Below are 23,418 nucleotides of genomic sequence, written 5' to 3' on the forward strand. Positions count from 1 at the left end.
TGTGTGTCTTGTGGTGGGATGTTAGTGGTGGCTCTAGATCACTTTTCTCCCCTTCAAAAATAACCTGGCACCTCTGTTCTTCCCTACCAGATCCCAAGGCAGGGCTTCCTCCCCTGTTTGAGGTGCAGCTGGATTTGGTGATCCCAGATTTGATATTTCAACCCTCCTTGGACCCTGGCACAAACGATGGCTTCTACGACGTGGTGGAAGGTCTTCTCAACGACATCTACCGGATCTCATCGCTGGTGCCCAGGCTGGCTGAGCACAGCGGCTTCCTCCACTACCAGGTCCGTGGCTGTGGAGCTCCCTCACGCTGTGTGGCAGTGAGGAGGTGCCACGCTGCCCCCGCATCACTGCGAGCTCCTCTCCTCTTCTCTCCAGGCTGACATGGAGGACATGGCTGACCTGGCCGACATGCGCCATGAGCTGATGGGGCGTGTGCAGGCCGTGATGGCGGCCTGCTGTGATTACCGCAGTGCCTTCGACCACTACTCCTACCTGTACGGGGAGGACAGAAAGGAGTTCTTCCGCCAGTTCCTCCTCTACGGGCACATTCTCACTGCGGCAGAAATCGAGGCCCATGCAGAGAACGGGGTCCCTGAGTCACCTCCCACGCTGCAGCAGTTCCGAGAGCAGATTGACTCCTACGAGAAGATCTATGAGGAGGTGAATCGCATCGAGCCCATCAGCATTTTCCAGAGTTGGATGAAAGTTGATGCTCGGCCTTTCAAAGCGTCTCTGCTGAATGTGATTAAACGGTGGAGCTTGGTGTTCAAGCAGCATCTCATGGACCACGTCATGCACAGGTAGGAACCGTTCTACCTCTTCTTCCCAGAACCAAAGTGGGTTTCTCTTGTGTTGGCTGGGCTTTATCATTTCACACTGATAAGCAAAAGGCTAATACAGGAGCAAGAGGAGGGGGCACACACCCCCTGCCAGCTCCATCGCATCTCTGCTAACTTTCATCCCCTCGTCTCTGCTGGGAGCAGCTGGTCCAGCTGAGTGTGTAAAGTGCAAACAGTTCCACGAACTCGGTACCATCGACATCCTGCGAGCTGATGCTCCTACGACCTACTGTGTGGTGTTGGACAGGATGTCTGTTTGTCTGTTCATCCTGGTCCAACTAATCTAATCTCTTCTAGGGCTCTATGCTTATTTTGTTGAATTTGCCATCAGTAAAGCTGCATTAATGCCATGAGATACTTGCTCCGTTTCTAAATGCAGTGCTCTTTTGAGTGCACTCTTTGTAAAAAAAGTAATTTGGGTTGCCTGGCATGAGCAGTCATGGGGAGGCAGTTTCAAGGTTACAAAAAGGAGGAGCTTTGGATGTAAGTTTTGAATTAACATGTGTTCCCTGCTCTGAATAGCTGCTCAGCCGCCTGGTCTCTGCAGGATGATGTGTTAGGTGATTTATTTGAGTAGTAGCAGCTGAAGGATGCCACAGGGCTTGGATGCTTACGAAGAAATATTTACAGACATATGTACTAGTGAAGGCTGCTGCGTGTGGTGGCTGCTGTGATCTCTTGTGTTCTTTTCAGCACGATAATTCCTGTGCAAAGAGGTTTTTGCATAGGTTAGAACAGGCATTTAGGAGTTCTTATTAAGAGCTCCTGACTCAGCAGTTTAGTCTTTAATAGGTGAAGTGTTTAGGGCTATGTTTTGGTCCAGCAGCATCCACAGAATTTAAGCGGGCACTTCAAAAGTAAGCGTTTTGAGAAGGGAAGAATGGAAAGGACCAAAGATCCAGGAGCCCATCAAGCTCTGCTAACAGTGTCCAGCAGCTGGTGAGATCAAGAAGCAGGTAGGGAAACTTCCCCCAAATAGTCTCCTTGTCTCTAACCATTCATACCTGAGGACTTTGAGAGTCATGGGTTGTACCTTTGTATCTAAAGACCTGGATGGATTTTTTTTTCTCCCACAAATGTTCGGTTGCTTTTCTGAACCGCTGTGAATTTTTAACATCTGCATCCTTCTGCAGCAGAGACTTACCCTCTGAAATAAGGCAGCGTGCGAAGAAGAATCCCTGTTTGTTGTAGCTTTACAACCTACCAGGTTCATTTGTTGAATTCTTGTATTGGAAGAGATGACATGAAAACTGTCCTTTCAAATTCACTCTCTTCAGACCACAGACCCGAGCTCACAGGTCTCCCTTATAGAATCATAGGATAGAGTCATAGAATCTGTTTGGTTGGAAGAGACCATCAAGATCACAGAGTCCAACCATAACCTAACTCTGGCACTACCCCATGTCCCTGAGAACCTCATCTATATGTCTATCCAACCCCTCCAGGGATGGTGACTCCACCACTGCCCAGGGCAGCCTGTTCCAAGGCCCGACAGCCATTTCTGTGAATAATTTTTTTCCTAATACCCAATCTGAACCTCCCCTGGAGAAATTTGAGGCCATTTTATCTTATCACTTGCTACCTGAGAGAAGAGACCAACCCCCTCCATGCTCCAACCTCCTTTCAGACAGTTGCAGAGATCAGGTCTCCCCTCATCTCCTGTTCTCCAGGCTGAACAGCCCCAGCTCCCTCAGCTGCTCCTCGTAAGACTTGTGCTCCTCAAATGCCTTTTCTCCAACCTGTGAAGTCCCAACCCATTTATCCGTTCCTCACAGGAAGCTGTACCACATCTATGGATCCCTGTGAGCATGAACTGTGGTTCTGATGCCCTCAGCATGTTGCCATGTGATGGGCAGAGTTAGCCAGGCCTTTCCCTCTCCGTGCCAGTCCAGCTGCCTGGATGATTCCGGTAGGAACTGCTCTCATTTGGTGCTTTCCTGTTTTGTGTTCTACAGCTTGTCTGACCTGGACGAGTTCATAAAAACTGCTGACAAAGGTTTGAGCAAAAAGGTTGAAAAAGGCGATTATGATGGTTTGGTGGAGATCATGGGGCATCTCCTGGCCGTTAAGGAAAGGCACAGTGTCACCGATGCCATGTTCGAGCCCCTGAAGCAAACCGTCGAACTGCTGAAGACGTATGAGCAAGAGCTGCCGGAGGAAGTCTATAAGCAACTGGAGGTGGGTGAAAAGCTGCGGTGGACACGGCGGTTTGCCGAGTAGCCAGCGTCAAAGAGTATGAGCTTAAGAGCATTGCAGGAATATTTAAAGCCCCACTCCCTGTCATTAGAGGGCCTCAGTGGATAGTATTTTACTATTGTGGGATGTGCCTTAATAGCTCTAAATTTTGGAGTTATATTGAGATTTTTCTTTTAAAGCAGAGATTAAGCCTTTTGTTATGTATGAAAAACATAGAATTGCCTGCTCCAACTCTCAGCGATTACTCTTGAAAAAAATTAATGCATTTTCAAATACATCTGTTAATTAGTTTGAATTATAATTATTTTTAAATAAGCCAGTTCTTGGCAACTGTGGAGATGGGAAGGATAATGTTGGCAGAGGAGTCGCCTTCTCATAGGACTTCAGTCCTCCACTAGGTCTATAACACCCAATCTGCTTGACCCAAAGGACATCACTGGGAGCACGTTATGAAAGTATTTCAGCACCTTTCCACATCTGGCCCTGATGAATCAATTTTTCTTTGGGGAATTCTTCTCATTTCTGGACAGGGGACCATGAGGTGAAGGCTGGAAAAGCCTGTGGGATGCCCAGCCAGCCTTGGGGAACTGGCAGCAGTCACCATGTTACGGTGGAGGAGCGTGTGGCTGCATACTGATGGATACCCCTTAGTCACGGGGCGTTGTGTGCAGAGGGCTCTGTGTAGGACACCAGGTTTAAGGCAGAGCTTTTTGGGGAGAAGTTCCTCCCTCTGCTGCAGGCTTGGATGGGACCTGAGCGGGGTTCAGCAATCCCCCAGTTTTCTGCTGGTGCAGCCGTGATCCACGGATGGTTGTATCACCAAATCTGACACGGGTAAGGGTCCTAAAGATAACTGGATTCCTACAGACACCCTGAAAAACAGAAGAGCTGCATTAAATGAATGTTTTGGCTGCTACAGCAGCTTCAGTTCAGCATAAAAAATGGTGCTATGGGGAACCCAGCTCTGCTGATTCCTCTGCCCAAGAGCTGCTTGCTTGGTGCCTGTTTGTGCGTGTAGATTTGAACAACTGATTTATTTTTCTGACAGAAGAAATGAGGTATGCAGGGCAGCCATTCAGATGTAGGAGATAACAAAACAGTTTCGTTCTTTCTGGCAAGTGACAGCAACACATAGTTGAATAATTCATTCACTGCTGTACACAGTAGGAAAACCAAAGTAAGTTCCTCCAGGTACCGCTCCCTCCATGGCCATGAAGATGGATGGGCTGGAGCTGATAGTTTGTATGAGAAGGACAAGGAAGCAGCTCCATGTGTGCCCTGCTATGGTCATGGATAGTGATTTCTGCAGAGACTGGAACATGAAGTGCCAGAAAGAGACCCCTCAGGAGGGACTGGCCCTGCTCTGGCCGCCTCTGCTGCCTCCAGGTTATTTCGCTTCTTTGCATAGTGTTGGTGCATCTCCATTAGTCTTCTCAACTATGTGCACTGGGATGAAAAGAAGCCCAAAGTCTTTCCTGTAGGCTGGCACAGTACCTGGGGAAGTGGGAGAGCAAAGCTGTGGGACTTGAGGACAGCAGAGCCCTGGCTGCTGTCACTGTCTGGGGTGAGGATTTGGCTCGAGAAGTCTAGTGAGAAGAGAAGAAATCAAATCTCTTTCTAAATAAACTCCCAGGTGCAAAGGGTGGATTGTTAGCAGTGCTGTGCACCAGCAGCTTGGATGCAGTCCTGAGAAAGAAACTGTCTTATTTAGTACTAATATTATACAGGCAGGCTGGAGGGATTTGCCCCAGAAAGCTCTGTAGAAGTCCTTCTGGCATAATATCTTCTGCTCTAAGAGCTGGCTGGAAATTTCCCAGGCTCTGTTTCTTAATTAGCTCTGGGAAGCCGGACGATCTGATGAACTTGCATCCTCAGCCCACCCTCCTGCCTCCAGCCAGCTCTGGGTCCCGCTGGGCTCGGTGTCAGGAGAACTGTGCTCTCTCAACCACCGAGCCATCCTGGGAGCCCAGGATCTGGTCTGGGACCCTTCTTCTGAAGTTATTTAACATGTTTTTGCAATCAGAGCAGTCAGTTTTAAAGTCTCAGTCTTCATTCGTCTTCAAAATTGTGGATAACTGATAAGTTTTATCCCAAATTGTGTTTAGCTTTTGCATCACAACAAAACTTCCTTGCAGTTTTAGGCATGGAATCTGTTGCTTTTCCTGTTCTGTGATTGTCCATAAACAGATCAGTCACATCTTATATCAAATAGCAAATACTGCCTACCGTCATTTAAATTTTGCTTGCAGGAGCTGCCAGAAAAATGGAACAATATAAAGAAGCTGGCGATAGGTGTGAAGCAGCATGTGGCTCCTCTGCAGGCGGACGAAATGACAGTTGTGCGCAAGAGCTGTGCGGCGTTTGATGTTGAGCAACACAGATTCAGAGAGCGATTTCGGAAAGAAGCACCATTCAGGTACAGTGAAATTATAACATCAGAGAAGCCCTGAGGAAGAAAAGCGTCATGGGATCATCTCGGAGTGTCCTGAGGATGTGTTCTTGAACCCTTGCATACATTTCCTACCTGCTCACGGTGTTGTATCTGTTATGCCCTGGGTGTTTTGTCCCTGCAAACACTGTAAGGTGTTAGCAAGAGATTCAATCTGGATGCTGAGTGCACAATATTGCTTAAAGGGGTTGTCAGCAGTGCCATGTGGCTGCACCATCAATGGGTACTATAGATGTATCGTGTCTGCTTTGTGTCTCAGAGGCACCATTTGTTTTATGTTTTCTTTAGAAGTTGTTACAATATCACTTATGAAGAATAAACATTTCTTTCTAGGTTTGACACCAAAAAGCCTTATCAACTGCTGGATACAAAGCACATTGACATTAAACAAATGGAGTCAGCCATGACCTCGATTTATGAATCAGCTGGTCTGTTTGAAGTCATAGTGCCAGACTATAAACAACTGAAGCAGTGCCGAAAGGAGCTGTGTCTTCTCAAAGAGCTCTGGGATATGATCTCCCTTGTGGGCACTTGCCTTGATGACTGGCAGACCACCAAATGGGCGGATATTAACGTGGAAAACATGGATCTGGAGTGTAAAAAGTTTGCAAGAGAGATTCGGAATTTGGATAAGGAGGTGAGGGCGTGGGATGCTTTCACTGGGCTGGACAGCAAGGTGAAGAACATGCTGACGGCCCTGAAAGCTGTGGCAGAACTTCAAAATCCCGCCATTAGGGAAAGGCACTGGAATCAGCTGATGCAGGTGACGGGTGTGAGGTTTGTGATGGACTCGGACACCACGCTGGCTGACCTCCTGAAGCTCAACCTCCATAACTTTGAGGATGAGGTTCGTGGCATTGTGGACAAAGCGGTACGAGAAATGAGTATGGAGAAAGTCCTGAAGGAGCTAAAAATGACTTGGAGCACCATGGAGTTTCAGTATGAGCCTCACCCCCGGACGAACATCCCGTTGCTGAAGTCAGACGAGGAACTCATAGAAACTTTAGAAGACAACCAGGTGCAGCTGCAGAATTTAATGACATCCAGATGTATTGCTTTCTTCTTGGAGGAAGTGTCCATATGGCAGAGGAAGCTGTCCACAACAGATTCCGTCATTTCTCTCTGGTTCGAAGTGCAGCGTACGTGGTCTCACTTGGAGAGCATATTCATAGGCTCAGAAGATATACGGGCACAGCTTCCTAAGGTATGAAATCCCAAATCCTATTTTTCCTGTGTGGAAAGCGTTGAAGAAGAGCCTCCATTACACAGAAGAAGGTTGTCTATATTGCCGTGTTCCCCCAAGCAGGACTGTTCTCTTGCTGCATTGCTTTCTTGGAGGCTCCCTTAATGCTACAGCAGTTTCCCCAGTGTTGCCCCAGGATGTTTTTGTACTGTTGGTTGTGCCTGAACCCTGCTGAGAAACTGTTTTTCCTCCCCTCCACCATTGCACAGCAGATGCAGAGTTCCTGGAGGCTGAGCAGGAGGCTGCTGGCTTCCTTCAGTGATACAGGCATGTTCCCTCTTTCCTTGGAGGGGAGAAGACGGAGATAATTACTCAGATGGTGCAAATTGTCAAATCAGAGCTGGACCAGGCAGCTTTGCAGTATCCGCTTCCCTGCCTCCAGTGCTGGTGCAGCAGGAGAGCAGCTCTTCTCCCACTTCAGCTTCAGAAAATTGAGCAGAGTTGTCACTGATGCCCTCCTCAGGGTTGTGACCTCCTCAGGGCTGTCTTTGAGTCCAGCTTCCAGTCTTATTCCCTATTCTCTTGATTATTTAGAAAATCTTCCAAGCTTGTTCCTGGCCCCGCTGGACCACTCGCAGCCCTGTGGAGGAACCTGCCTTTCACTCACGAGTGACCCACAGTTGGCTGTGTGACCCCCGTCCCTGTTCACGAGCAGCATCGCTGACAGCACCACTGTGGGACGAACACCCACGAGGGGATGTGCGCAGCCCATTGACCCCTGGACAACACACTGTTCTGTCTCCAACCCTGCACTCTGCTCTGCTTGGACTGTTCCTCCATCTGCTTCAGAGAGCACGCTGTGCTGAGTGTCCTGGGGGCAGTTTTTGGCCCCTCACACCAAGAAAGCCCTTGTGGTGCTGGAGCAAGTTGAGAGAAGGGAATGGAGCTGGTGAGGGGCTGGAGCACAAGTGTGATGGGAGCGGCTGAGGGACCTGGGGGTTCAGCTGGAGAACAGGAGCTGAGGGGAGACCTTCTGATCTCTGAACTGCCTGAAAGGAGCTTGGAGCCAGGGGGGTCGGGCTCTGCTCCCCAGGAACAAGCGCCAGGAGCAGAGGAAACGGCCTCAAGTTGCCCAGGGGAGGCTGAGGTTGGATCTGGGGAACAATTTCTTCCCCAAAGGGCTGTGGGGCATTGGAACAGGCTGCCCAGGGCAGTGCTGGAGTCACCATCCCTGGAAGATGTATAGATGAGGAACATGGTTTAGTACTAGATTTAGGTTATGGTTGGACTCAGTGATCTCAATGGTCTCCTCCAGCTAAATGATTCTATGATTCTGGGCACACCTCGCTCACTGGGCAATATATACAGGTGCTGATAACCAGTGCCCTGAGGCTGTACCATGTGCCAGCAAGCTCTTAATATCCAGGAGCTATCTAATGTCATGTATGAAATTGCATCATGATTTACATTTGCATCCTGCTGGGCAGCTGTCTGCATCTCAGTAGCTGTCTGGCAGTGGTATGAACCATAGAACCATAGGATGTCCTGACTTGGAAGGACCCATCAGGATTGTCAAGTCCAACTCCTGTCCCTGCACAGGACACCCCACAATTCACCCCATGTGTCTGAGGACGTTGTCCAGTCTCTCCTTGAACACTGTCAGGTTGGGGCTGTGACCCCTCCCTGGGAGCCTGTTCAGTGTCCAGCACCTCTGGGTGAAGAACCTTTTCCTCATGTCCCACTGACCCTCCCTGGCACATCTTCTGCCATTCCCTGGGTTCTGTCACTGTCACAGAGAAGAGCTCAGCCCTGCCCCTCCTGCTCCTGCTGAGGAACCTGCAGCCCCATGAGCTCTGCCCTCAGTCTCCTCTGCTCCAGCTGAGCAAACCCAGGGACTTCAGCCGCTCCTCATACGGTTTCCCCTCCGAACCCTTCACCAAGTTCATGTCCCTCCTCTGGACACCCTCCAGTAGCTTTATCTCCTTTTCTCCTGTGTCCCCAGCCCTGCACACAGTGAATGCTCCAGGTGAGGCCGCCCCAGCACAGAGCAGAGCGGGACAATCCCCTCCCTGCCCGGCTGGCCGTGCCGTGCTGGATGCACCAGGACACGGGGCCCTCTTGGCTCCAGGGACACAGGTGGCTCAGTCAGCAGCTTCTCTTCCGTAAAAGAAAGACTGAAGCTCAAAGTCTCTGTAGCTGAGCACCCTCAGGATGCATCCAGGGCTGGGGGGATGTGCTGACAGGCTGTGGGATGCTCACCTGGAGCTGGATCTGTGGCGTGAGTGTAGGGAGGGCTCAACCTTCCAGATGGAGCCTTGCTCCTGGGGCTGAACACAGGGTAGCGTGGAAGTGTTACCTGGACTGCTTGGAACACTTGTTCAGTGTCCCGCCTCACTTAGGAGGCCTGACCTGGGAAGAAGGGAGGAGCAGAGATGTTTTGAACATAGCTTGCTTTATTCTTCAGTGTTTAGCTCCAGAAATTCAGAGTCCCTGTTAGATATGGAGCATAATTGTTGATGTGGGCCTCCGGTGCTGACGTGGGGTTTCCATACCCTCATTGAAGGCAAGGAAGGGCTCTCCTCTACAAGAGTCATCATACCCGTTTTGTGGATGGGTGTTGGGATTCCTGTGCTGTAGCAGGAGGGGAGGAGTGCACTCACATGAGGCTGGGAGCCTTTCCACGGTGTGGGAGCATCTCCTGCTGCTGCAGCCAGGGAAACTTGGTACTTCACCTGGACATGGGAGAGAGAGATTTATGAGGTTTTCCAAGGGGAATTAAATCCCATGAAAATGGTTGGTCCTAGACATTGCCTCCTGCATGGAGCACTTTATCCACAACCCCTTTGGGATACAGTGACAAGAAGGCAAGTGCCTGTTTGCAGACTAGTTTCAGGCAAGTCAGTGGAAGAGCCATTCTGGAATGGTGGAGGGGTCCCTGTCTGCACTGGACAGAAGGTTTTCCCCTCAACCCAAAGACAGCACCCAGAGGATGGAGACCTTTAGCACAAAATCCATGTTTTACCATGAGCATGTTTGTGTTGCTTTTTAGGACTCCAAACGCTTTGAAGGGATTGATGCGGACTTTAAAGAACTGGCCTATGAAACTCAGAAAACCCCAAATGTGGTTGAGGCCACCAATAAACCAGGTCTGTCCCAACAACTGGAGGACATTCAGAGTAGGTAGGTACAACTTCAGTCCCAGGATGTTGTCAGAGACTGGGATCAGCTCTAATAAGTTGGTTTAACCTGTGCTCCAAGGCTTTCCTTCTGGACTGTGCGTTCTTTGCATTCACACATTGAGTCTTTTTATTCATGATCCATCACCCTGAAGCCCCCAAGGTGGATTCTGGCTTTGCGTATGTGCAAACTCTTATCTTGAATATTGATTTGCACACATACAAAGCTAGGCACTCAGTTGGTTTTAATAACATGTGGCCTCACTGCCACCCCAAATTTGGTGTCTTAAATATCTATTTAGCAGTCCAAGCAGGGATATCTGCAGCAGAGCTGATCCCATGTGCTTTAATTAACAAAATTATCTTTGTGTGTGTACCCTTCACAGATGGTATAACTAAACTCCCTGAGAAAGACCTTAATGTCCAGAGATGGATACAGTTCTCACCTAACATATGAGCTACTCTACCTGGAACACACCTAACAAGTTAACGTGAGAGCTGTTGTGTCAGTAATAACTATCCATTTAAAATAGAGATCTAATTTTACTTCCTAAACAGATAAGGCCCGTGTTCCCCACAGAGGACTAACTGCATGTTATTTATGAACTTTGAAAGCTCAGCAGCAGTTTAACATGTAAACACTGAGAGATTCATTTTAGAACGGAGCAAACAAGTTTCTTTTCAGGCTTCACAAGCACAAAAAGCTGAGTAGGTTTGAATCAGACTTTAAAATGTGCTCATTAGAATAAAAGCAGTTTTGGAAACTTTCATCCTAGTGTGAAATCACCTGTGGCAGTTGAGAGCTTGTCTAAAACAGTAAGTCAGACTGCAAAGCCTTTCTAGCCTCTTCTTCCACCTGTGTTTCTGCTTTTTGGTGAGGATTCTCTGACTCTTTGTCTGTTTGACCCTTGGGAGTGGAGAGAGATCTATGAGTTACTATGTGCTTTGTTATCTATTTGGAAAATGCTGTAAAGGACCAGCCTGCAGGCTCAGCTCATGTCTGGCATTTCCCCATGGGAGGGGAGAATCTGCTCGATAACCCAAACTGTAGCGCGACACATTAAAGGATATTCACCCGCCTGTCCTGGGCTCTATTTTTCTGCTCTTCTCCCCAGGTTGTCCCTGTGTGAGAAGGCTTTGGCTGAATATTTGGACATGAAAAGATTGGCCTTTCCCAGATTTTACTTTGTTTCTTCAGCAGATTGATTGGATATTCTTTCCAATGGCACCAACCCACAGCTGGTGAGCCTTGCACTATGTCACCTTCACATTTTCCAGCTGTCAGTAATGTCAGGGTGGAAGATGCTGTCTAGGGACTCAGCTGTAGCTTATCCTTTCTTGAGTGCCTTTTCTCCCACCCTCACTTGGATTAACAATAACTCTTTCACTGCTGGCCTTCATCTGTCGTCTCTGAAAGGCAATGCGCACACCGTATGTTGTCCCATCTGTCCCTGGTGATGCTTGCAGATGGTTCTGAAAGCACTGCACAGAGCAGAGCTATGTTCTTGATACCATAAAAACAGTGGGTTTGTTTCTGCTGGGATACAGTGAGGTTGGGGGAAACCATTTCTTGAGGATCTCAGCCAAAACTTGTTGCTGAGCTTGGTTCCCCAAGCTGGGATGCCAGCAAACAGCATCTGTTGTTGAAAGAGCCACAGACCGATCATTCAAATGTGACAGTGTTGACAACCGAGGGCTTGGAGACGTCTCTGTTTTTAGGCAGAGGAGACATCTGCTAGTCAGCCACTTCTTCCTTCCCCCATGCAAAGGTCTTTGGGATGGCCTGTTCACAGGGGAAGAGCAGAACACAGCCTGGAAGAGGTAAGACAGCTGGTGGTCAGACAGTGGCTGTGGCCAAGGCAGGACTTCCTTGGGTTGCCACCCACCCCTGCACAGCTCTGCTTGGCCTTGTTTGGGACGCATCTTTTATTCAGAGGTTGGTGCATAAAACCAGTCAAAACGTTCACAGCAAAAGGCGAGTGTTGGATGATGAACAAAGTCCTAATTCTGTCTTTTGGTAGCGAGTATTTTCACTTTCTTCAGGCTTTCCACCATTTTCAGTATTGATGTGAGCACAGGAATGGAGCAGGTTTGCATGTGTATTTGGAAATGCTGTTGTTTACCTCTAACCTTTAACGCTGCTTCTATCTGTGTCTGCTGCTGGGTGATTTCAGCCCACAGAGTATCATAAATACATAGTTGATTGATATTTAAAATGAAGAGGAAAAAAAAAACACAGGAAGCAAAGATACTGTGTTGAAATGCTCTGTTGAGTAAGAAGAAATTCCTGGGGTGTTTTCTGTTATTCAAAAGTATTTGCAGTAAAATCAAAGTAAATGTCAAGCAGTATCATACATAGATACACTCTCAGCCTTCCCAATGTAGTTTCAAAGTCTGATGATTCCTAAAGGAGGATTAAATACACAATGACATTATCCTCGTGAACTGGGTGCTGAACTTGTGCAGATTCAGGTGCGTTCGGGCTCTGGCAGCAGGATCGCAGCAAGTGCTGGGGTTGTGTCCGAACCCTCCAGACTGGACAGGGTCTGGGAAGGGGCAGCTGGGGATTTGTGACCAGAAGCTTCTACATGTAAGAAAAAGTTTCTACGGTTTACTTACGGTTTGAAAAGAGAGAAGCTTATGGCCTCAAGATACGCTTAATGGCCTCAAGTTGTGCCAGGGGAGGTTCAGATTGGATATTGTAAAAAAATTCTTCCCAGAAAGGGCTGTGGGGCATGGGAACAGGCTGCCCAGGGCAGTGCTGGAGTCACCATCCCTGGAGGGGTTTAAAAGACATTTAGACGAGGTTCTTAGGGACATGGATTAGTGCCAGAGCTAGGGTATGGCTGGACTTGATCCTGAGGGTTTCTTCCACCCAAAATGATTCTGTGATCTGGGGGGATGCTGAGTGCCCTGTGCTTCTCAGAGTCACTTAGCACCTCCCAGGGTTTGGCCCTGCTTGTATGTGTGTGAGAAGCTGCGTCCACTTGCAGCACAGCTCATGAGAGGAGGGTTGTAGTTCTTTGTGAGTCAGTGAGTCAGAATTAGATGGACAAATCCACCTCCACCCTTCCTTCTCTGAAAGCATCAGAGCATTGGGCATCTCACGCAGAATCCCAGAATGTCAGGGTTGGAAGGGACCTGGAAAGCTCATCCAGTCCAATCCCCCCATGGAGCAGGAACACCCAGCTGAGGTTCCACAGGAAGGGGTCCAGGGGGTTTGAATGTCTGCAGAGAAGGAGACTCCACAACCTCCCTGAGCAGCCTGGGCCAGGCTCTGCCACCCTCACTGAGAAGAAGTTTCTTCTCAAATTTAAGTGAAACCTCCTGTGTTCCAGTTTGAACCCATTCCCCCTTGTCCTATCACTGGTTGTCACCGAGGAGAGCCTGGCTCCATTCTCCTGACACTCCCCCTTTATATATCTGTAAACATGAATGAGTCCCCCCTCAGTCTCCTCTTCTCCAGCTCCAGAGCCCCAGCTCCCTCAGCCTTTCCTCACACGGGAGATGCTCCACTCCCTTCAGCATCTTGGTGGCTGCGCTGGACTCTCTGCAGCAGTTCCCTGTCCTTCTGGAGCTGAGGGGCCACAACTGGACACAATATTCCAGGTGTGGTCTCCCCAGGGCAGAGCAGAGGGGCAGGAGAACCTCTCTGACCTACTGACCACCCCCTTCTAACCCACCCCAGGTACCATTGGCCTTCCTGGCCACAAGGGCCCAGTGCTGGCTCATGGTCACCCTGCTGTCCCCAGGACCCCCAGGTCCCTTTCCCTCATTTCTCATCTCCCCTATGGGAGTTTTTCTACCTCTCTGCTGTAATTGAGAGAGGCAGCTCCTGTCTGGGACTGCTTTGGGAGCTTCCCCTTTCTGTGGGGACGTCAATCCTAGGAGAATCTCACCTTCATTGGCGTGGGGCGCGCAGTGATGCAGTTGTGTGTTACGCAGTGGTCTGGAAGAAGTGCTGGTGACCTGCTCAGCTCCCAGCAGGCAGATGCTGATGTTGAGAGCCCACAGCATCTCCCTGTTGGCTTTGCAGACTCAGATGGAGGTGAACAGGAAAGAACTGAATTATTCTTTTCCTTCTGGAAGAGTGCTTTTGGTGAACATGGTTGTTCTATAGGAGGTCTGGGCTGTTTATCATAGGTCTTAGGCAGAAATAAAGATCTTTCTTCTCCATGAAAGAGAATTTAGGATATTTCACTAGCACAAAATCAGTTTCTAGTAGTGGAAAAACAGGAAAGTTCATAGTGAAGAAAACTCCACGTTGTGCTGAGAATAGGATGAGGTGGAGAAATGGCTACAGACTTCTCATCACTACATGTAGGGAAATTTGGGGTAGGAGTCATGAGGTGTTTCAATGTTTTCTATGCTTTTGCTCTGTATGGAAGATTTCCCAATGGAGAAACATGATTTATTAAGGCATGTCTGTTTTCTGAATTACGTAGAAATAGGTGGAAGTATTACAAGAGACAGCAAGAGGCTTTTGTTGGCAGTATGTTGGCCACATTTGAGAAGATGTGGTGCTACCTAAATATCCAAGATATTTTGTTAACATGATTTTGCTTGTGACATGTATAGTGATCTTCATTCCGCTCGTCCTATCTCGGTCGCTTTATTTACACAACCCGTTTTGCAGGTGCAACGTCATCTTTCCAAACTCTTTGACAGCTTGGCCAGGATGAAATTCCAGCTGGACTCTGAGCAAAAGCCAACCAAGGTTGGCCTGGGAATGTACAGTAGAGAGGAGGAGTACGTCAGCTTCAGCGAGCCCTGTGACTGCAGTGGGCAGGTGAGAGGGAAGTCCTTGTCTATCAAAACTGTCCGGTGGAGTCTGCTCCCCTGCCCCTCGTGTGAGATCCCTTGCCAAGACGTCATAGAGCTTCACTGCTCTCCCCTGGTGCATGAGAAAAGCTGGAAGAGGTGGTGATTTAGTACCTCCTTACACCACAACCTTTCGTGTCACTCTGGATAGGTCCTCACTAAGGGGGGACGTGGATGTCGCAGTCCACTGTGAGAGAAAGAGCTGTGCCATTTTTCTGACTAGGTTTTTAATTTGATTTTTTCTAAGACCTTTTGAAGGTTAGTCTTAAAGCTTGCTACAAATATCCTCGGTGAGGGAGGGGATGCAGACTGAAAAGAGACTAAGCTATTCCATAGTACCTCTGCACGGGTGTGTTTGGCAGGAGAAGGCCTTTTACCTGTTTCTCAAGTCTTCATTATTTCATACCACGAGTGAAAGTATGAAATGTAAGAATCAAGCTACTGCTCAGCTTATCTATCCTGGTAGTTTCACCTTTCTGCACGGTCTATTACAGGAAGCTAAAGTACGTAATACCGGCTACTGAGCTCCCCAGCAATGGAGCTTGCTGCGTTCAGTCTGTCTTCTTGTTGAGGGCTTTGCCTGTGAAATATGAAATTCAGCAGGAATTGTGTTCCCAAGTTTGGCAGCATCTTTCTTCTGCTGCTGGCAGACTGCCCACATCCCACCAGGGATTCTGTCATGGCCTGGAGGTGGAACACACCTGACCAAATTATTCATTGACGGAGTTCATTTTGGTTCCTCCTGTAGCTAGAGTTCAAGAAAAAAATCTGTCTTCTGTTCTTGGTGTCTGGAAGTAGATGCTAATCCTACAGTACCAGAATTAGCCAAATCTACCCAGTCTGAAGGAGGCTGTGAGGTTTGGTTAACTCATAGAATGTCCTGAGCTGGAAGGGACCCACCAGGATCATGGAGTCCAAGTCCTGTCCCTGCAGTGACAACCCCACAGGTCACCCCGTGTGTCTGAGGACGTTGTCCAGTCTCTCCTTGAACACTGTCAGGCTGGGGCTGTGACACCTCCCTGGGAGCCTGTTCAGTGTCCAGCACCTCTGGGTGAAGAACCTTTCCCTCATGTCCAGTCTAAAGAGAACTGAGATGCTTGCCTCATTTCCTATCTTCACTAATTACCAAAGGCACTTAAGAAGAGCAAATGTGTTACTGGGATTTAATCTCTTTTCCAGGTTGAAGTCTGGCTCAGTCATGTACTAGACAGCATGAGGGCTACTGTGAGAGATGAGATGACAGAAGCCGTCATGGCTTATGAGGAAAAACCAAGGGAACAATGGCTCTTTGACTATCCTGCCCAGGTATCTGCCACTGCTTCTTATCACCACTCAGGCTGGCTCGTGGAAAGGTAGCTCTTGGGTTCCCCATCAGTCCTGCCCTTCCCTTCTTTCAGCAGCTGCGGACAGGCATGTTTCTGGCCTCCACCTTGCTATCCAGGAGAGAGGGAGGATGAGTTGTCCTTTATCCTGGCGGTCTCCTGATGGAGTTTTCAGGCTGAGCTCCATGCTCTGGTTGGGGCTCTTGGTTGGGTGACAGAGCCCAGGGGCTTGGGCAGTGCAGTCTGTACAGCCAGAGCAGTGAGAGGTGCAGCAGGAAGGCAAAGTGGTGAGGCCAGATAAGAGTGAAGAGCCCCTCAGATGCACCTCTGACAACCTCGTGGTCTCCAACTCTTCCTCCTCTGCTGTGTCAGGCATGTGAAAGGTGCTGATTTACTTATAACTAGCTGCTAAATGTGTCTATCACTGATATGGTGTTTTAAATGAATGTCATGGAGCAGATCCTTGTTGTACTGTCTGCTGTGACTACTGTATGAAAAAATACTTAATTTCATGTCACGGATGTTTCATCCTTGATCTCCCTGTGGATCCGACACTCTTGAACATAAGGAAGCTTTGGTATTTTCCCTGATACTGAACCAGCCTATTTCCCTAGGTGGCGCTTTGCTGCACCCAGATCTGGTGGACAACCGAGGTTGGGATTGCCTTTGCCAGGGTGGAGGAAGGCTACGAGAATGCGATGAAGGAATAGCACAAGAAGCAAGTGACCCAGCTGAACACCCTCGTTACCATGCTGATCGGGCAGCTCTCCAAGGGCGACAGACAGAAAATCATGACCATTTGCACCATCGACGTGCATGCTCGGGATGTGGTGGCAAAGATGATAGCACAGAAGGTTGGTGTTGGCAGTTCAGCACAGTTCTGTGGGTGCTGGAGAGGGGGCTTCAGGGGGCCCAACCACTGGCCATTCAGATCACTGCCGGTCTCAGTGGGAGACGTATGACTAAATTTATTTCTACAATGTTTGTAGTAAGTGTGCAGAAAGCCCCTGTAAGCCTGCAGAGCTGTGCTGTGTCATGGCCCTGCAACACCAACTTGTAGTTGCTGCAGATTCACACCAGGAGTGAGAGCGCGGCACTGCGTCCTGGTGCCAAGACATGTGCTGGTGGATGATGGTGGTGTGTTGGGAGGCTGCTGGACTCAGTCTCAGTTTTGACTTTAGAAAGTAAGAAAAAGCATTCAAGCTTTGTTCTTTGTAGCGTCCTTTGTCTGGTGTGGGGCCACAGGGACTTATGTGGGACTCCCTTCTCCTGCAACACCTCTCCCACACTACTCCCCTGTCCCTGACACCATGCCAAGTGTTTAGCCTTGCAGGTGGGTGGGAAGATGCCCTGAATGTATTGGGTTGTGGCTCTTCCCTCATCTGTGTCATCTCAGAGGCAGCCAGGCTGCTCACAGGGTTTCTGTCTTCAAGGCTCAGCTGGGCTCAGTGGTGCCTCGGTCCAGCCTGGGGTGAAGTGATGCATCTGGACCTGCCTGCTGGTTGTGCAGAGAGCGCTGGCCATGCCTGTCTTTGTCCACCTGTCCCCAGTCAGTTTCCTTGGTGCTGTCTGCAACCTCTTCCTTGTCTAGATGGCCTCTGCTCCTTCTCTCACTCTGGTTGCGTTATGAGACCTTCTTCATGACTTGCTGCTTCTTAAATCTATTCAGGAGTCTTTTTGTAAGGCTCTTTCTCTTGGCCATTAATTTTTTCCTCTCCCACCAATGTGGTCACTAATTTGGTTCCTCCCCTTTACTGATGGGAGATGGGGAGGTGACATTTCTCACCGCATTGCAAGGAGGCGGCCTTCCTCACCACACCTGCCTTGCAGTGAGGACCTGTCATCCCCCATGAACATTTTATAGCAGTCGCTATTTTGGCCCCCGAGCTGCATGTGTCTGGCATCCCCGGCCTTCCTGTGATGGTGTTTGTGGGTGTGTTGCAGGTGGACAATGCCCAGGCCTTCATTTGGCTGTCACAGCTCCGGCACAGATGGTCAGATGAGGAACGGCACTGCTTTGCCAACATCTGTGACGCCCAGTTCCTGTACTCCTATGAATACCTTGGCAATACCCCTCGGCTTGTGATCACTCCGCTGACCGACAGGTAAGTCCCTGGGACACAATGTCATAGCTGGGCTTTGCCACACAGGTAGAGAGAGAGATGCCAACCAAAGATGGATTTAGTTCAGACACCTGTATCCCTCTTGTTCTGTCTCCATGTCCCAGCACTCCAGTGGTCGAGCTCTAACTCTTATCTGGTTTTTGGTGGTACCCTCTGGGGAATTTGTACATCAGATCCCTGGGTGGGATTCAGCTCACCCATTAAAACACTTGTGGGTGTCTTCCTGTGCACAAGATGTCCACAGTCCATAAAGCTGGTGAGTCTAGAGAGCTTTCATCCCATCTTGAAGCAGACATCTACCTGGTTGCCTCAGTGGGGACACCTAGGGTTACTTGAGATACTCTGTGTTGTCCCACCTGGCTTCCAGCTGCCAATCCAGAAGTGTAAAAGTCTCCTATGGACCCCTTGTCATATCTCTCCACCCTATGTGACATTTCAGCAACCAAGAGCATCTCAGGTGGCTCTAGTCACCTGTGTTAGTCAGCTGCGTCAAGCCCCCAGGTATCATCAGGTTTTGTTGGCTATATTGACTACACCTCTGTGGCTTATACAGGTAGTATAGATACTCACATGTGGACACCACCCCAGTGTCCATCATCAACATGATGGAGAAACTTTGGGACTTGCTGCAGCTTTGAGTTGGGTTCACTCATAGGCCACCTGAGCAGGTTTCTGTCAGTGACAGGTCTTCCAGAAAAGCTGTCCTTTTCTCATACTGCCTGAGATGTGCCCAATATCCATGAGTTGTATGAGGATCCAGAGAGAACACAAGCTGGACATGAAGAGGTTTGGGCAGACCTTGGTGGAAGATGAGTATCTCTTGGAGAAAACAGAGCTGAGCAGAGGTGGTAATTAATGCCAAGAAGGCTTTCAGCTCAGACATGACCCCTGCTCACGTACAGCTTTTCAGAGGAGAGGCTCTGCTGAGTGCAATGCTCTAGTGCTATTGCCCTGCAGCCCACAGTTGACCTATTGGACATATTTCCTTTTTTCATTCATCATTCACTGTGAAAGATGTTACATCACCCTGACCCAGTCACTGCACCTGACCATGAGCGGAGCACCTGCAGGCCCTGCGGGCACTGGCAAGACGGAGACTACGAAAGATTTGGGGCGAGCCCTGGGCATCATGGTGTACGTGTTTAACTGCTCCGAGCAGATGGACTACAAGGTATGGCTCCCACCTCGGCTGCGGTGCGGTCACATGGGGCAGGGGATGCTCAGGGCCCGAGCAAACCTGAAGGATGAGAGTAATCCAACGGTACCTGGGGTGCATTAGGAGAGGTATGACCAGCAGGTCAAGGGAGGTTGTTCCTTCCGCTCTGCTCTGCCCTGGTGATGCCACATCTGGAGTTGTGTCCAGTTCTGGGCTCCCCAGTTTAAGAAGGAATAACTGCACAGAGTCCAGCAGTGGGCTACAAAGATGCTGAGGGGTCTGGAGCTTCTTTCTTGTGAGGAGAGACTGAGAGAGCTGGAGCTGTTGAGCTGGAGAAGAGAAGCTGAGAGGGATCTGATCAATGGGATCAATATCTCAGGGTGGGTGTCAGAGGATGGACCAGACTCTGTTCAGTGGTGCCCAACGCCAGGGTGAGGGGCAACGGGCACAGACTGAAACACAGGAGGCTCCATCTGAACATGAGCAGAAACTTGTTTGCTGGGAGGTGCCAGAGCCTGGCCCAGGCTGCCCAGAGCGGGTGTGGAGTCTCCTTCTGTGAGACATTGAAACCCGCCTGGACCCACCTGTGTGATCTGCTCTGTGACCCTGCGTGAGCAGGGCTTGGACTGGGGGATCTGCAGAGGTCCCTTCAGCCCAACCAGGCTGGGATTCTGTGATCACCTCTCTCCAAATCCCTGCTACACTCCTTTAAGCTGAATGCCTTTTCCTTCTCCTCCCGTTCCTTCTCTAAGATTTGCACAAGGTTCTTCAGGAGGCAGAGACCCGAACTATCTTCTCTGCCTCATTATGCATTTCCCTTCCTTTCTGGAGTTAGATTTCATGTGTAATTCTTCAAAAATGTTGGTCTGTTCAGTTGAGACCAAGGCTGTGCTGATAGTTGGACCCTGGTCGTTTCTTCTCGGCGTGCTCGCGACCTGGCAGCCCCTGGCACGGGGAGGGACCTGTCCTGGTTTTCTCAGGATCCTCTCCCAGAATAAACCCAAAACATAGTGAACCTTCAGCCGCTACAGAGCACTGAATCATTAGGCTGAGTCTTGCTCTCTGCCAGTCTGGCACGGTACAGTGATTTTGGTAGCCTCGGATCATATTTCATTTAGCTTATGGGCTCTCCCAGGAAACGGGACCATCAGTAATTCAGCACAAGTGACCTTTAAATGAAACTGGTGCACAGATATATCGAGAAAGTGCAATTAGCAGATAAAGTGGCAAGCTGCGCAGAGCTATAAATATTATAATTGAGTTGTGCCTGCTGTTTCCATGCACTTTTCTAAATACCCACAATAGACTGTAAATTGCTATAAATAAACAGGCTGGGAAATAAAATCAATTTTTTGCTGGAGTTGATTCCATTTATGATTTCACTCTTGTAATCTTTGTTTTTGTTTTGTTTTTCCAGTCTTGTGGGAATATTTACAAAGGCCTTTCCCAGACGGGAGCCTGGGGCTGTTTTGATGAATTTAACAGGATCTCAGTTGAGGTCCTTTCTGTGGTTGCTGTACAGGTGAGTGGAGAAACACTCATAAATAAATACAAACAGAGCAGAGCCATTCTGCAGTCTTTGGAGCAAGGGTAAAAATGGCAATTGCATATTGCCGGTTTCAGTTCTGTGTATAGGCAGGTGTGGGATTAGATCTCAAGATTAATCACATGAATATCACAGCACTGCCAAGATGTCGCAGTTACGTGCTGCAAAGATATTTGTCACTTTTCTTGCCCCAGTTACAGCATTTGTGCCAAGACAATTCTTTGTAGCATCTTTTCCCAGACCACTACGCACCATGGCTCTGTACCTGTTCCTCCTCAGGAAAGCACTCGTGTCGTTAATCTGCTGTGAGATAATTGCAGCACATCGTTTCAAGACAGAGAAGCTGCCTTGACTTGCGGCTGCTCAGTCTGCAATGTAGGGAATAATTTTCACAGAGGGGAAGAGGGGTGTTTGGGGCAGATCCGCTGGACTTCTGGGGGTTCCTTATCACCCCTGGTCAGGCACAGGTTGTGTGTCATACTCAGGAAATGGGAATACATTCAGGATTAATTTTCTTAACCTGTCTCCAAAACTATATGGCTGTGGATTTAGTTCTGGTGTCTGTAACGACAGCTCTGCCAAGTGGCTTTGGAAGGTATTCCTGGCCAACTGGCACCATTCCTTGGAGGAATGTGTGCAGCCCCGTGGTGCTCCCAAAAGCCAGTGTCAGCTGGTGACACTCGGGAGCTGGAATCTGGGGCAGATCTGCGGCCCTTGCTGACGCGCTTGCCCAGGGTACCCTGACACCGTGGGATTAAACCTGGGACAGAGCTATTGGAGCGGTGCCCAGCTGGGCATGGGTGTTTCCCCTGGCGAATGGTTTCTCATCTCCTCTGTAGTTCAGCTGCTCAGTGCATTGTGTTGGTGAGTCTCGTGTGAAGCGCAGCAGCATCCCTGGAGAAGGGCTGGAAGGGAGACTGGCCTCCCCATCGTGCCAGAAAGTCCTGGGCTCTCGTGCTTATATATATAATCTGTCACTTCGCGTCCTCCTTCCCCTCCTCTTACCAGCCCATGAGGAAACCTGGCATTATTTTATACAGGGGAAGCCTTGGGGGGCTTCAGTGCAGAAAACTGAGGTGCCAAAGTGCCCAAGTTCTTCAGGATCCAACTGTCAGCTGAGTGCGTGTTTTAGGATCCTAATATCTGATTGAGGTGCTGAATTGTTCCTGGACTCCCTTTTGGGCTCAGTGTTGTAGAAAGATATAAAGCTCAGAAGTTTCTACACTTCTGTAAATGTTTCGGTCAAAGACATTGTTCTTAACCCCTCCATGAACTCCTCATTCTTCTCATCTGTTTCACTCATAATTGGTACCTTATGTGGCATCCCAGAGAAGCCCCAGGCAGGTACAAGAGTTTATGTATCATTCCCTCTCAATTTCTCTTCCGTCAGGTCCTAGTTTAAAGTTGTCATTGAAAAAAAGTCTTTGAGGATCTTGAAATAAAAAGGGAAGCTGAACAAAAGAAGCCCAGGAATGACTCAACTGCTCATGGTTCCCTCGCTCCTGGCTGGAGCGTGGCAGCTGAAGAAAGCGGCACGGCCGTCATTCCATCATGGTGTCTCCTGGCTGCTATTAGGAGTGTTACCATGGCGATGTTTAATTGGCTGTCTTACTCATGCAGCTGATGTCGATATGGTTCCTTACAGGGAAAAATTCGATTAATTGCTTTACTTTGAGATGGCAAACAGTAGTGAGGTTAGAGCGGTGAATAGAGAGAGATTTGCCCCTCGCTGAGGTGCTGTTTGCAGAGAGGTGAACTCTTCGGAAGGAGAGGAATGAGCAGAACAAAGCTGCAATCAGGCAAATATAAAAAACAATATAATATTAGTGAGTGAAGGTGTTAGGAGAGGTTTTACAGCTTCTGCCTTCTGGTTTTGGTTTTAAATCAAACGTCTGATGTCCCAAAATCTTTAAAAGTGATATCAAGTGGTCAGTTTACAACTGAGCTGAGGCCAAGCTTATTGGGAGGTGCTACCCCTTCTCTGGGCCTGGTCAGGGAACGGAGCAGGCACAGGAGGGTTTTGGGATGTCCTGAAGAGCAACGCTGTGTGGGGAGAGGTGAGATGGGTAAAGGGAATAATGGGCCCATATTGTGATAGACTTTGGGGAGTGCGTTTGGGTGTTGGCTATGTTGTGGATACCTGTACTGCCCTGTGTCTCTCTCACACATCAGACCTCTGCTGGGCTGGCTGGTTCAGAGATGGTGGAGCCTTTGGTGGTGTTTTTGCTGTGAGATGTGCTGAGCAGTGTCCCACAGGTGATGTCAAAAGCCAAGGTGAATGCAGGCAGTGCTGGGGACATTTCCCGCTCCTGAGTTGCTCTTCCTGACCCACGTTCATCATTGTCTCATGGAGCAAAGGTGTGAAGTCTTGCAACTCCTTTGCATTTTGACTTTCCACTCTCTTCAGCTCTTTTTTCTGCTTTGCCAGAGTTTGACTGAGATGGGAAATTGATATTGCCATGCTGATGTACTCCAAACAGTGTATAAAGCTTTGTGCTGCCGGTAAAAAATAAAACAGTGATTAGCCCCATTTGTCACGAGGCCAAGAGTAACGAAGGAAGCACCGTTGTCTGATGTGTTTTTCATAAGTGAACGCTGATA

At 49.0% G+C, this 23,418-nt stretch overlaps 1 pseudogene; it reads left to right on the forward strand.

Annotated features, from left to right (window-relative positions):
* Positions 1-23,418, forward strand: part of LOC139826691 (dynein axonemal heavy chain 9-like) — a 115,704-nt pseudogene that overhangs the window by 30,205 nt on the left and 62,081 nt on the right.

The sequence above is a fragment of the Patagioenas fasciata genome, unplaced genomic scaffold (assembly GCF_037038585.1).
Source record: "Patagioenas fasciata isolate bPatFas1 unplaced genomic scaffold, bPatFas1.hap1 Unplaced_1, whole genome shotgun sequence".
Lineage (NCBI taxonomy): Eukaryota > Metazoa > Chordata > Aves > Columbiformes > Columbidae > Patagioenas > Patagioenas fasciata.